General features: G+C 36.4%; 2 long non-coding RNA genes across 2 annotated transcripts; both read right to left on the bottom strand.

Annotated features, from left to right (window-relative positions):
* Positions 1-3,986: 3,986 nt before the first annotated feature.
* LOC130015443 (uncharacterized) lies at positions 3,987-6,695 on the bottom strand. The gene is made up of 3 exons (XR_008790612.1): positions 6,461-6,695; positions 5,441-5,525; positions 3,987-4,191 (listed from the first exon to the last, which is right to left on the bottom strand). It is a non-coding gene; the product is annotated as an uncharacterized LOC130015443 (long non-coding RNA).
* A 4,747-nt stretch (positions 6,696-11,442) lies between these two features.
* LOC130015441 (uncharacterized) lies at positions 11,443-14,151 on the bottom strand. The gene is made up of 3 exons (XR_008790610.1): positions 13,917-14,151; positions 12,897-12,981; positions 11,443-11,647 (listed from the first exon to the last, which is right to left on the bottom strand). It is a non-coding gene; the product is annotated as an uncharacterized LOC130015441 (long non-coding RNA).
* Positions 14,152-14,966: the final 815 nt, after the last annotated feature.

Raw genomic sequence — 14,966 nt, 5'->3', positions numbered from 1 at the left:
AACTTTTCTTTCGTCCAATTTAGTCCACTAATCCTTTAATTATTCGATTCTCGATGAATTCCGTATTATTTATTTTCCAAATAAATAGTATTAGTATCATATCTTATAATATCACTTTTCAACAATTTATTTTGGCAATTTTGGCCAAAAACGCTCAAATTTCCATTTTGAGCTAATTTGCACTTTTTCTCACTTTTTCGTCCAATTTTCATATTAATGACTATCGATAACCACTTTATCGATATTATTTTCTTATCTTGAGAAAATAGAGTAAAACATAACTTCCTTCGGAAGTTTGTGGTTAAAAGTCCACTTTAGCCCTTAAGTGGCTAATTTGCACTTTAACCCTTATTCTTAACTAACCGTCAAACTTTCTTCTAAAACGATTTCGTACACTTACGAAACTTGACGATCATTTATTAATAATATTTCACGGACCTTGACGTGAATATTATTAACTCCGGCTTTCCAACTTATTTTATCTCATTCCATTTTTGTCCCGATTAAATCCAATTCATCGCATAATAATTTTCCATTTAAATTATTATCCTACGATAATTCCAATAGACCCTCTTCGGTCTAAGTCCTTATTATCCAATCCTAATCTGATTTTCTCGTTCTTAATCTTTACGATTATGCCTCGTGGCACTACACGTAATACCTCAAAAATTTAGGTTATTACACTTCGCTTCGCTCTCAACAGAGTTCCTTAATAGATATCTCACAAACATCCCAGCTAAAACCACTACCAGTATCCTGAGAGCCTACATCCAAGAAGAAGGAGAAACCCTGTGAAGCTACATCGAACGATTCAACAAGCAAGCTATGAAGATAGACAACCTGAACGTCGACATGGCGACAGAAGCATTGCGAGAAGGGACGCGATTCGGAAAGCTGGTGGACAAGTTGCTAGTCAATAAACCCACAACTTTCTCGAACCTAATGGGCATAGCCCAGAAATACTTCGAGTTAGACGAAGGGCGAAGGGCGATTCGCGGAAAGGAAGAAAAAGGAAAAGAATCGAAAGAGAGATCCAGAGAAAAAACCAAGTCCAAACCTGATGACAGGAGAGGAAGACCCGAAGAAAGCAGACGATTCGCCCCCCAGACAAGATATGAATCGAGATACGATCCCAGAGATGACGAGAATAACTTCACTCCGCTAAACACCAGCCGAACTAATGTCCTCATGTGGATCAAAGAAAACGTCAAAAACGTGGTATGGCCACCAAAGATGAAAGCAGAGATAAGAGACACTAGAAAGTACTGCAAATTTCACGACGATTACGGACATGAAACGGATACCTGCAGGGACTTGAAAGTCGAGATCGAAAGAATGATCGACACAGGCGAGCTGAGGAAATTTGTGGCCCGAAAAGAGAAGAGCAATGACAAGGGAGAAAAAAGAAACAGAGAAGACAAGCCGAAAGAAAAGGAAGACGAGCGCCCATCCAAAATTCTGGGAACCATACACATGATTAACGGTGGAGGGCATAGCAGCTCCACGATCAGGAGGAAGCAGAGGAAGGAAGTAATGAACATACGAGAAACTCACATGCCGCCAGTGATCTTCGATGTAGAAGACTATGAACACGTCAAAGCACCCCACAACGATGCTTTGGTAGTGACTACTATCATTGAAAATTGGAACATGGAGCGGATCCTAATCGACGAAGGAAGCGCGGTAAACCTGATGACAAACGCAGCATACAAAATGCTGGGAGGAACAGCGTCAAGGCTACGCCGAGTCCCAATTCCGCTATCAGGACTCGGCGGCCCCTCCATCACTCCACTGGGAGCAGTCACCTTGGAAGTAATAATCGGCCCAGAAAGAGGAATAAATAAGAAAATCATGTCACTATTTAACATAGTGGACATGGAACTGACATACAATGCCATCCTAGGAAGGCCTTTCCTCCATGATTCGGCAGCAGTAACCAGCATAAGAGCGTTGGCAATGAAAGTACCAACCGAAAAGGGAGTAGTGACGCTGAGAGGAGACCAAGGAATAGCCAAGAAGTGCTATGACGAGTCAGTGGTGGATCTCCAAGAAAACAAGACCGAAAAGAAGGAAGAATAGGAACGGAAAATGACCCATCATCGGTAACGACTTTCCGTCTTACCAGATGGCGTCAAATCTATCTTTAATATTTTGTATGCCATCTTTTTATCAATAAAAATTCAATTTTGCTACCATCTGATTAGCCAGACGAACCAATAAAGAAATAAAAATCAAGAACAGCCACGAATGGCTAAACCAAAGACGAAAGAAGAAAAAATAAATTCAAGATCAAATTCAAGAAAAGCTAAAAGCCAAGAAAATGAGTTTAAATTAACTCAAGGCAAAATCGCCGAACTAGGCAAATCGCCACAAAAGGCTAAGAGCCAAGAAAATGAGTTTAAATTAACTCAAAGCAAAATCGCCGAACCAGGCAAATCACCACAAAAGGCTAAAAATGAGTTTAAATTAACTCAGAAAAGGCAAATCGCCAACAAAGAGTTTAGATTAACTCGAAACAAAAACAAAAATAAAAAGAGTTTAGATTAACTCTATAAAAAGCAACGCCAAGAACAGGGTTTAGAATAACCCTCGAGGCAAGACAAGTACATAAAAATAAGGCGAAAGCACATTTCGAAGAAACACGAAGAAAATATATTCATAAATTGTGAATTACAAAAAGCAAAATTAATACATCAGCAAATACAATCAAAAGAAAAACTACTAGACGCGATCTTTAGACATCTTGACGAGGAGATCACGGGCGATGGCCTGGGGATCCAACCCGTTAACCCCAGAAAGATCAATATTAGGATTCTGCTCTAGAAGCTTCTTCCCAATCGCAAGGCGATACTCGCTTATCAAAGCAGAGTAAAAAGCCTTCGTATCTAGCAGACGGATGTGAAGACCTTCAACCTCCGATCTTAGACTGTCCCTCTCCCCACCAACAAGGGAATTGATCCGAATGAGCTCCTCAATCTCTTGAGTCAAGTCATCGGTCTTTTTCTCGATCACTTTCACTTGGCGATCATTAATCGCATCCTGCGCCTTGAGCTGCGCCAGAAGGGAATCATGCTCTTCCAAAGAGGCCTTCAATTTCGCCCTTTCAGACTCAGAAGTCGCCAAAAGAGAAGACAGACGCTCGACCTCCTCCTCGGCGCACTGTCGGCGATCGTTCAATACCAGAACAGATTGAAGAGCCTACACACACCAGAAATAAACAAATAAGAAAACAACTGAATACAAAAAACATATTATACTCAAGAAAGAAAGCACTTACAGAGAAACCATGAAAACAAGCCAGATCGGAAAGCTCCTGACCCGGCCTACCACAGAACCACGTGACATCATCAGGAATCGCCAGAGTTCGAATATATTCCGCCAGCACTCTAGGATTCAGCAAACTAGCAGGATCTTGACCTTCGACCCACTGAACCAAATCTGGAGCAGAAGAAGAGTCTCCAGGAAAACTCTCCCTCGATGGAGAACCATCGCCAACTCGACGTCTTTTCCTAGACGGAGAATCCGGGTCTCGACCTAGAGAAATCTCTCCCGAATCAGCAACAACCGGCCCCTCTGAAGCCACACCCCCAACTCCCCCCGAGACGGTAAATGATGCTAGAGGGGGAAGTGGCGACGGAACCGCCTCGTCACCCACTGGATCAGCCGAGTCATCATCATCATCTACAATAATAACCTCAGGCAACGCTATCTCGGCGGAAGCTATGGGAATATCAACAGGAGCCCCATCCACGTCAATGTCGCCAGGAATAATGTTGGCAATAGGAACATCAGGACCACCCATCGGAACGTCCAAATCTACTTGAAATCCGGAAAGGAAATCGTCAGAAGAAGAAGACATCCTACAAAAGAAACATTAAAAAGATGTCACGACCCAAATTTATGAGCCGCGACCGGCGCTAGGGAATGGGAGTGGTAGCTCCAAATCCCGTAGCAAGCCTAAAAACCTGTGTAAATTTTTTCGCAAATCAAAACATATTTCATATATTAAAATACATGTGACCCCATTTACAAATAATATCAGAGTTAAAAACGCGTTATACAAAATTCTAGTTAAAATATCTAGACTACTGCGGACTGCTAGAATGAAAACCTTCTTTTTCTTCTTATACAAATGACTTCCGAGAATTAAAACTTCGGAAGCTTGACTCTCCAAATCATATCATACTATTCCTGAAAAATGGGAGGAGCAACGGGGTCAGTATAAAACTGAGTGAGTTCACCAAATTACACGCAATATCACATAAAGGGTTAAAACCATTGAAAACCCATTTTATATATAGAAAATACTCCTTTGAAATCATATTTCATACCCTCTCTACTTTCCTTCATAACTTTTTATTTATTTCATAAACTTATAGTTTATACGTATTTGGCATCTTTGATTTCTTATTATGGTGTTGATATTTTTCTTTCTCGTTTTGTTGCATTAATTTTCGACAGAATCTTAAATCTTAGTTTATATCATCATGATTCTAAGTCGAATTAAATCATTGGCAAGTCTCTTGTGACTTGATCCTTATGGCTGGGTCCCGAGATAGTTCAACCGAGTTACCCATAACCATATGGTACAGTCCCGAGATAATTCAACCGAGTTACTTGTACCATTTCTCAATCCCAAACGATCGATAGGAGTCCCGAGATAATTCAACCGAGTTACTCCTTAGACACGGGTCCCGAGATAATTCAACCGAGTTACCTTCGTGTCTGCATTCGGACTCTGCACCCTGCAGGTCTTTTGAACTTAACTGTCGATTCATATAATTCCTATTATCATTTAATAGGAGTGTTTGTTCCGTATTACTTCACGATCTTGTTTCGTACAATTTCTCGATGTATATTTACTTTTTATTTCGTATGAGTCCCGAGGACTATTATCGAGAATGGATGAGATACGGGTCCCGGGATAATTCTACCGAGTTCGACCTCGTATCTTAGTTCTTATTATTGGTTGTACCATAGTACAATTCTCATTTTACGTTTCCAGTTGATTTTGTATTTTTCGTTCTGTTGTATTGATCCTTTATGGACCATGACATGCACAAAACACTCTACAACATACATTAATAACACACGCACATATGTATATTTATTATGATTAATAGTACGTATATGAACGTACTAAGTTTCTTTATAAATATTTGCATAATAGTACATATATGAATGTACTATATTCTTTTTATTTATATTTGGTTCGGTTCACATTATATTATCTTACCCATCCCCTGTGTTTAGATATATATACTCTTTTCATTTACTTGTATTATTATCAAAATAGCACAATACGATAAAACATCATTTTCAAAACATACATATATATGCATTTTAAGAACATACATTTAAACATAAAAATATTCATATAGCTTTCGTATTAAAATACGTAGCTTTACGAATATTAGCGAGTAATTTAAAGTGTACTCACCACTTGCTATCCAAATTCTTTAAATGAGCACGACGATATCTCGATCCATTCGCCTCGAGCCTTATCGATAGTCGCTTCTTCGAGTCTACGCAATTTCGATAACGCTATGAATTAATAAAATTTCTAAGTATAATTAATTTATCAAAAAGCTAATTTTCTAGTCTACTTCAGCTAACAAAACTCTTATCTAAAAATAGTCCGACCCCAAAACAAAATTGACATTCTTAAAGTTTAGAATGTCGCCTTCAACTTTCGTTTAGGTCTCGGACCATGAAACGCACCCGAAAGTGTCGGAATCTAGCCCAAAAGATTTTTACGTAGGGCTGTCCTAAAACTGTAGACCTGCTCTGAGAAATAAAATGTTCTGCTCAATTTGATCATCTTAGAGGCAGAATTAGAGAAAACTTAAAGCTAGACAATTGTAGTTAACATCTCAAAGTTTCCGTACCAACAAACGGAACTTAAATTGGAGTTATACAACTCGAGATATTGCTCTCGCAATATGGCTGTTCTGCAGCTCAACATTTTATAAATCCTCAACTAATTTACGTCGATTCATATCGTAATTATTACGTGTCAAAGTTAACCTATCGATACCAAACTCTAACTTTAACACAATCCAGCCTCTATACATCAACACCAATGCAAATCAACAACTAAACATAATCAAATTCCTTTGAACATGAATTACGCTTCCTTGGCCGAATACAATAATCAATTCCCATTAAACATCATTCAATCAATATTATTCAACAATCAAATTGTATTCAACTATACAATCCTTAATTCATGCTTATTATCATCATTATAGTTCACGACATTCTCCTAACACATCGGACGAACCCTAACCTCTTATTCATATCAAAATTCACCAACTATTTAAGCATATCAAAACTATTCCATAACTATAATCATCAAACATCAAACATCACCATTTTTCTTACAATTGCCGAACCCTAAACTGTTTCATCATTCAACTTTATCATTAAAAACTCATCAATTCCAGAATTTGAATCTCACCTTGGTTGATGAACTATGCCGAATGGTTCAAGCTCCCAAATCGTCATCAAAGTCCTTTAATCAAGCTCATAACTCACCTTGATTTACTGGGATAGATGTGTAGAGAATTCTCCGCTCGTTCCGTGGCCGCAAAAATCGCTCAATTTCGTTGAGAAATGAAGAAGTTATGGAAGATTGAAAATTTGGAGAATTTGAGGAAGAGGAGTTACGGGATTCACTTCTTGTTTGCTGCAATTTTTGTGTTTAATGAATGAATATTCATTTGTGAATGATGATATTAAGTGGACAAAGTACCTCTTTTAATCCTTAAAGTTTCCACCTCTTTTCGCTTAACTTTCTAACTTTTCTTTCGTCCGATTTAGTCCACTAATTGCTTAATTATTCGATTCTCGATAAATTCCGTATTATTTATTTCCAAATAAATAATTTTACTTCCATATCTTATATCTTTAATTTCCAATAATTTATTTTGGCAATTTTGGCCAAAAACGCTCAAATTTCCATTTTGAGCTAACTTACACTTTTTCTCACTTTTTCGTCCAATTTTTATATTAATGACTATCGATAACCACTTTATCGATATTATTTTCTTATCTTAAGAAAATAGAGTAAAACGCAACTTTCTCCGGAAGTTTGTGGTTAAAAGTCCACTTTAGTCCTTAAAGTGGTTAATTTACACTTTAGTCCTTATTCTTAATTAATCGTCAAACTTTCTTCTAAAACGATTTCGTAACTTACAAAACTTGACGATCATTTATTAATAATATTTCATGGACCTTGACGTGAATATTATTAACTCTGGCTTTCCAACTTATTTTATTTTTATTCCCTTTTTGTCTCGATTAAATCCAATTTATCGCATAATAATTTTCCATTTAAATTATTATTCTACGATAATTCCAATAGACCCGCTTCAGTCTAAGTCCTTATTATCCAATCCTAATCCGATATTCTCGTTCTTAATCTTTACGATTATGCCTCGTGGCACTACACGTAATAACTCAAAAATTTAGGTTATTACAATCTTCCCCCCTTACAAAAATTCGTCCTCGAATTTTCATAATCTTCTAATATCACTTGACTAATCCTTAATCATACCTTATCATTCTTTCCTTCCACACTTCCGCTGCGATACTCTGATTAATCATTCACTAACTGTTGACTTTACAGTTAGGTTCATACGGTCTTTAATCTATTACTATTCCTAGATGAAAGTATCTCGATATACTTATCGAGTAAATTCTTATGCTAACAATCCTAACCATCTTATTACTGCTTGATTCATAATCATTATGAATCAGTCCCTTCTTCTTCGATCGACTACAATAATATCTTCTTGCACGTGGATTCACGTCTCTTTTGTAACTAACTTCTATGTTCGATTCCCCCATTCTCGAGGTACTCTCGCTCTTACTTTAAGTGCGGTCGCTATTACTTTACAAACGTGTAAAGTAGCGTCGACGTCTTCGTATTCAACATACGAGACTGCTTTAAAGATTTACAATTCAAATTACGATACATTTCACATCGCGTTATACTATTCGCCGTTCTACATACGAACGTTCTTATATAGGCCTAACAAGATGATCAGTCTTGTCCTATGCCTCTATATACAGAGTCCCTGTCTGAGCTTACTTACGTTTGAAAACTCATCCGTTTAAAATCACGATACTTTTCATTTCTCAAATCATGTCATAATTGTGCACCGGTGTGATGACTTCTCTCATCACAAGAGTTGCAATGACACTCCTTTTTTTTTACAGACATACACAATGTATATGATGCATGTTCTAATAATGAATGCAATATGGATGTAGTGATGCAATTCTATTCGTGTCAATGCGATGCTTTTATGATTTGTGTCCGGGCACAATTATGTCTTTTCAAAACATTTCATTTCGATCAAATGCTTTTCTTTTCACAAAATGGGTTTTACGTAAGTTTCTATCGACATAAGACTCTGCACTATCTATCGATTATCGTTCTATCGTTCGCAATTTATATACATCTTTTGCATATGAAAAGATGTAGTTCTATTCGTCTGCTTCCGACGTCGTTCGAAGAGTACACCCTAAGCGTTCGTGTTTACACTAGACTAGCTCAAAAGGTCTGGTTGCTATTGAGCTTCTAGCGTTCGGACTTCACGATGTTCGCTTCGACTACGTAGTCTATCTGGTTGTATCTAACCAGAAACTATCACGAGAACTATGTCATTCAGGAGACACTTGATTCGTGTCATCCGTGGTATTCCACTACACGGAATGTGAGTATTCCTTACCATAATGACCTTGTTGTCCACACCGACTGCATATATCTATCATAGTTTGACCTTTACCCAAGTGACTTCTGCCGCATTGCGGGCACATGGGATTTGCAAGGTTGGAACTTCTTTGTTCCGAAGATGGACTGATAATGCTAGCCCTCTTGGCTGCCTTCCCTTGTCTATCGTTCTTATGAGTCTAGTTGCATCGCCTTTTGGTCTTTTCACTTTTATCATTTTTTTTTTATCATCTCCTATTATATTCCTCGTATTAACTTTCATTGTATCTTATGGTCTATGTGATACACTTCGTTTACTCATTCCCAATGAGTTTCTCGATTCATTCAACCTTTCTTACCATATGCTGCATTTAACAGTTTCATTACTTCCATTCCTGTTACTTATCTCGCTTATCGACTTTCGGGTATGTTAACCCACTATCTTCTATTTATTCGAGTCTATCTCCTTATCCTTGCGGGGAGCTTTGCCAATTCCTATGGAATTTGTTAACGTCCTTTACAATCTTTACGATATCCCGATCCTCCTGATCACTATCGTGTTCGAATCCTCCTTGCCACCATATTGGCACCTTATAACTTATTTGCATCAATTTCCTTTAGGATTTTGCTTCCCTTCTCACTGTATCCTTACTATTCGCAACAAGGGAAATTCGTCCTTTAGGTTACTATTAACTATAACATTAACTCTTGGGTCATGCTTATCATTAACATCTTACTCATTTATCCAAACATGTGATATTCATACTTCATATATTTACTTCTTATTTGACCTTCTTCAGAATGGACCAGTGCATTTTCCAATTGTCTAACACTGTTGACAAGCTGAATAACTTCTCTCTATCGTTCTAGGTCCATCTTTCCATAGATTGTGGTTCTAATCATTCCATGATTCTTGTATAGACTCACACTTAATCTATCATTAAGTCGTGAGCGAATCCACTTAATCGATTAAACTCGATAACCTATCTTTGGACTGGTTTGTCTCCTCGAGTTAACAATATTTACTTTTCTTGCTTGTCCTTAATTAAAGCAAACAGTAAAAAGAATTACCTAAATCGGGTCACTAACTCCATCCATACTGTTTGACCCTTTATCGGTTCAATTACTTGTCGAAACCAATCTTTGGTTGAACCTTTCATCGATACCTCTATTGATTTTACCGTTTATCCTTTGTCCACTTGAAGATTACGAGCAATTAGCTCCGCTCCATCTAGAAAATCTAACGCATCGTTCAATCCACCAAACTCCTTTAATCTTAACTTCATTTATGCCAATATCAGATCTCTACCTTGCATATTTCCTCTTCATATTGATATTGTCCTTGTATCACTATCTTATTATTAGCATACAGCTCTGCATATCAGTTACTCCTATTGTTAACTGATTACTATCATCGCTAGGTTGTTACGGCACTCCTGGTGCCTGTACATTCTCACTTTGTCAATACTAGGTTCCTCTAAGCTTCGTCTTATCCCTGGCCTCTACAGGCCAAATGGACTGGTTTACATTTTCTTTCGTTACTTCTGGCTTCATCTCGGGGCCTTATGCACTTACTGTGCAATGGCACATGTTCGAATAACTCTTTGTTCATAGTATGACGGATATATAAAGGAATCTCGATGAATTCCTTAAAATATACTACATACTAGTCATCACAACTAACCATTATCCACTTAAATTAGACCTAAGGAAAGTCTCCTTCCTTTAGGCCTTCTATGATTACGTCTCATATTGCAAGTCTTAGAAGTGTTTTTATGCATTATAGACTTAGCAAATCATTGTTTTGTATATGTTCTACGCGTATTACTATCATGGCTAAGAGCATCTATGTTGATCGAGTTCAAAGAAAATCTGTGTCACCTAGATTTTCTTTGGCTACGCATCGTATCCTAAGTCTTGCGATCATTCTGCTAAACCTAGAGTTAGCAAACATCAAGAACATCTAGTCATAACATGTTCTATTCATACTCTACGCATACCTATAAACAACGTATGTTGATCAAATCCCAAGAAAATCAGTGTCACCTAGATTTTCTTCGGCTAATTCGCGTATTTTAAGTCTCACGAGCATTCCGCTCGCTATAGACTTAGCAAAATTAAGTAGCATCTAATCAATAACCGCAAGTTCTATAAATAACAACCAATCACAAACACACATTTCACATATCGTATATGTTATCACAGGTGTTCATACCTGTGAGCATATCACTCTTCTGAGTGATCGCACTGCAAAACAATAAATATCTCATCCTTTATATACCATTCTCTGTAACGATATTCATACATCATATGAGTCTCGAGAGTATATAACTCTTCGCAGACTATAGATACTCGAAAGCGTATTGCTCACTCGAGTAAACATAAAACATAAGTTGTGCTCATGCACACTCCTAACTCGACTCCTAATAGCACATATAAGAGGGGATGTCTTTGTAAAACGTTTGAAAAATCGATGAAAAATATGATAACGTTCAAAAGACATGACTGGAAATCCCTATAGTCCGCAGTAGTTACTAAGAAGTAACTGACTCTTTCCTATACTTCAATCATAAAAGAACAATGGCCTAGGAATTCTAAACCATTGCTCTGATACCACCTTTGTCACGACCCAAATTTATGAGCCGCGACCGGCGCTAGGGAATGGGAGTGGTAGCTCCAAATCCCGTAGCAAGCCTAAAAACCTGTGTAAATTTTTTCGCAAATCAAAACATATTTCATATATTAAAATACATGTGACCCCATTTACAAATAATATCAGAGTTAAAAACGCGTTATACAAAATTCTAGTTAAAATATCTAGACTACTGCGGACTGCTAGAATGAAAACCTTCTTTTTCTTCTTATACAAATGACTTCCGAGAATTAAAACTTCGGAAGCTTGACTCTCCAAATCATATCATACTATTCCTGAAAAATGGGAGGAGCAACGGGGTCAGTATAAAACTGAGTGAGTTCACCAAATTACACGCAATATCACATAAAGGGTTAAAACCATTGAAAACCCATTTTATATATAGAAAATACTCCTTTGAAATCATATTTCATACCCTCTCTACTTTCCTTCATAACTTTTTATTTATTTCATAAACTTATAGTTTATACGTATTTGGCATCTTTGATTTCTTATTATGGTGTTGATATTTTTCTTTCTCGTTTTGTTGCATTAATTTTCGACAGAATCTTAAATCTTAGTTTATATCATCATGATTCTAAGTCGAATTAAATCATTGGCAAGTCTCTTGTGACTTGATCCTTATGGCTGGGTCCCGAGATAGTTCAACCGAGTTACCGATAACCATATGGTACAGTCCCGAGATAATTCAACCGAGTTACTTGTACCATTTCTCAATCCCAAACGATCGATAGGAGTCCCGAGATAATTCAACCGAGTTACTCCTTAGACACGGGTCCCGAGATAATTCAACCGAGTTACCTTCGTGTCTGCATTCGGACTCTGCACCCTGCAGGTCTTTTGAACTTAACTGTCGATTCATATAATTCCTATTGTCATTTAATAGGAGTGTTTGTTCCGTATTACTTCACGATCTTGTTTCGTACAATTTCTCGATGTATATTTACTTTTTATTTCGTATGAGTCCCGAGGACTATTATCGAGAATGGATGAGATACGGGTCCCGGGATAATTCTACCGAGTTCGACCTCGTATCTTAGTTCTTATTATTGGTTGTACCATAGTACAATTCTCATTTTACGTTTCCAGTTGATTTTGTATTTTTCGTTCTGTTGTATTGATCCTTTATGGACCATGACATGCACAAAACACTCTACAACATACATTAATAACACACGCACATATGTATATTTATTATGATTAATAGTACGTATATGAACGTACTAAGTTTCTTTATAAATATTTGCATAATAGTACATATATGAATGTACTATATTCTTTTTATTTATATTTGGTTCGGTTCACATTATATTATCTTACCCATCCCCTGTGTTTAGATATATGTACTCTTTTCATTTACTTGTATTATTATCAAAATAGCACAATACGATAAAACATCATTTTCAAAACATACATATATATGCATTTTAAGAACATACATTTAAACATAAAAATATTCATATAGCTTTCGTATTAAAATACGTAGCTTTACGAATATTAGCGAGTAATTTAAAGTGTACTCACCACTTGCTATCCAAATTCTTTAAATGAGCACGACGATATCTCGATCCATTCGCCTTGAGCCTTATCGATAGTCGCTTCTTCGAGTCTACGCAATTTCGATAACGCTATGAATTAATAAAATTTCTAAGTATAATTAATTTATCAAAAAGCTAATTTTCTAGTCTACTTCAGCTAACAAAACTCTTATCTAAAAATAGTCCGACCCCAAAACAAAATTGACATTCTTAAAGTTTAGAATGTCGCCTTCAACTTTCGTTTAGGTCTCGGACCATGAAACGCACCCGAAAGTGTCGGAATCTAGCCCAAAAGATTTTTACGTAGGGCTGTCCTAAAACTGTAGACCTGCTCTGAGAAATAAAATGTTCTGCTCAATTTGATCATCTTAGAGGCAGAATTAGAGAAAACTTAAAGCTAGACAATTGTAGTTAACATCTCAAAGTTTCCGTACCAACAAACGGAACTTAAATTGGAGTTATACAACTCGAGATATTGCTCTCGCAATATGGCTGTTCTGCAGCTCAACATTTTATAAATCCTCAACTAATTTACGTCGATTCATATCGTAATTATTACGTGTCAAAGTTAACCTATCGATACCAAACTCTAACTTTAACACAATCCAGCCTCTATACATCAACACCAATGCAAATCAACAACTAAACATAATCAAATTCCTTTGAACATGAATTACGCTTCCTTGGCCGAATACAATAATCAATTCCCATTAAACATCATTCAATCAATATTATTCAACAATCAAATTGTATTCAACTATACAATCCTTAATTCATGCTTATTATCATCATTATAGTTCACGACATTCTCCTAACACATCGGACGAACCCTAACCTCTTATTCATATCAAAATTCACCAACTATTTAAGCATATCAAAACTATTCCATAACTATAATCATCAAACATCAAACATCACCATTTTTCTTACAATTGCCGAACCCTAAACTGTTTCATCATTCAACTTTATCATTAAAAACTCATCAATTCCAGAATTTGAATCTCACCTTGGTTGATGAACTATGCCGAATGGTTCAAGCTCCCAAATCGTCATCAAAGTCCTTTAATCAAGCTCATAACTCACCTTGATTTACTGGGATAGATGTGTAGAGAATTCTCCGCTCGTTCCGTGGCCGCAAAAATCGCTCAATTTCGTTGAGAAATGAAGAAGTTATGGAAGATTGAAAATTTGGAGAATTTGAGGAAGAGGAGTTACGGGATTCACTTCTTGTTTGCTGCAATTTTTGTGTTTAATGAATGAATATTCATTTGTGAATGATGATATTAAGTGGACAAAGTACCTCTTTTAATCCTTAAAGTTTCCACCTCCTTTCGCTTAACTTTCTAACTTTTCTTTCGTCCGATTTAGTCCACTAATTGCTTAATTATTCGATTCTCGATAAATTCCGTATTATTTATTTCCAAATAAATAATTTTACTTCCATATCTTATATCTTTAATTTCCAATAATTTATTTTGGCAATTTTGGCCAAAAACGCTCAAATTTCCATTTTGAGCTAACTTACACTTTTTCTCACTTTTTCGTCCAATTTTTATATTAATGACTATCGATAACCACTTTATCGATATTATTTTCTTATCTTAAGAAAATAGAGTAAAACGCAACTTTCTCCGGAAGTTTGTGGTTAAAAGTCCACTTTAGTCCTTAAAGTGGTTAATTTACACTTTAGTCCTTATTCTTAATTAATCGTCAAACTTTCTTCTAAAACGATTTCGTAACTTACAAAACTTGACGATCATTTATTAATAATATTTCATGGACCTTGACGTGAATATTATTAACTCTGGCTTTCCAACTTATTTTATTTTTATTCCCTTTTTGTCTCGATTAAATCCAATTTATCGCATAATAATTTTCCATTTAAATTATTATTCTACGATAATTCCAATAGACCCGCTTCAGTCTAAGTCCTTATTATCCAATCCTAATCCGATATTCTCGTTCTTAATCTTTACGATTATGCCTCGTGGCACTACACGTAATAACTCAAAAATTTAGGTTATTACAAAAGAACTTAAGCAAATTAATATACCTT

Source organism: Mercurialis annua, linkage group LG4, assembly GCF_937616625.2.
Source record: "Mercurialis annua linkage group LG4, ddMerAnnu1.2, whole genome shotgun sequence".
Classification (NCBI taxonomy): domain Eukaryota; kingdom Viridiplantae; phylum Streptophyta; class Magnoliopsida; order Malpighiales; family Euphorbiaceae; genus Mercurialis; species Mercurialis annua.
This window is presented reverse-complemented; position numbering and strand designations above follow the sequence as displayed.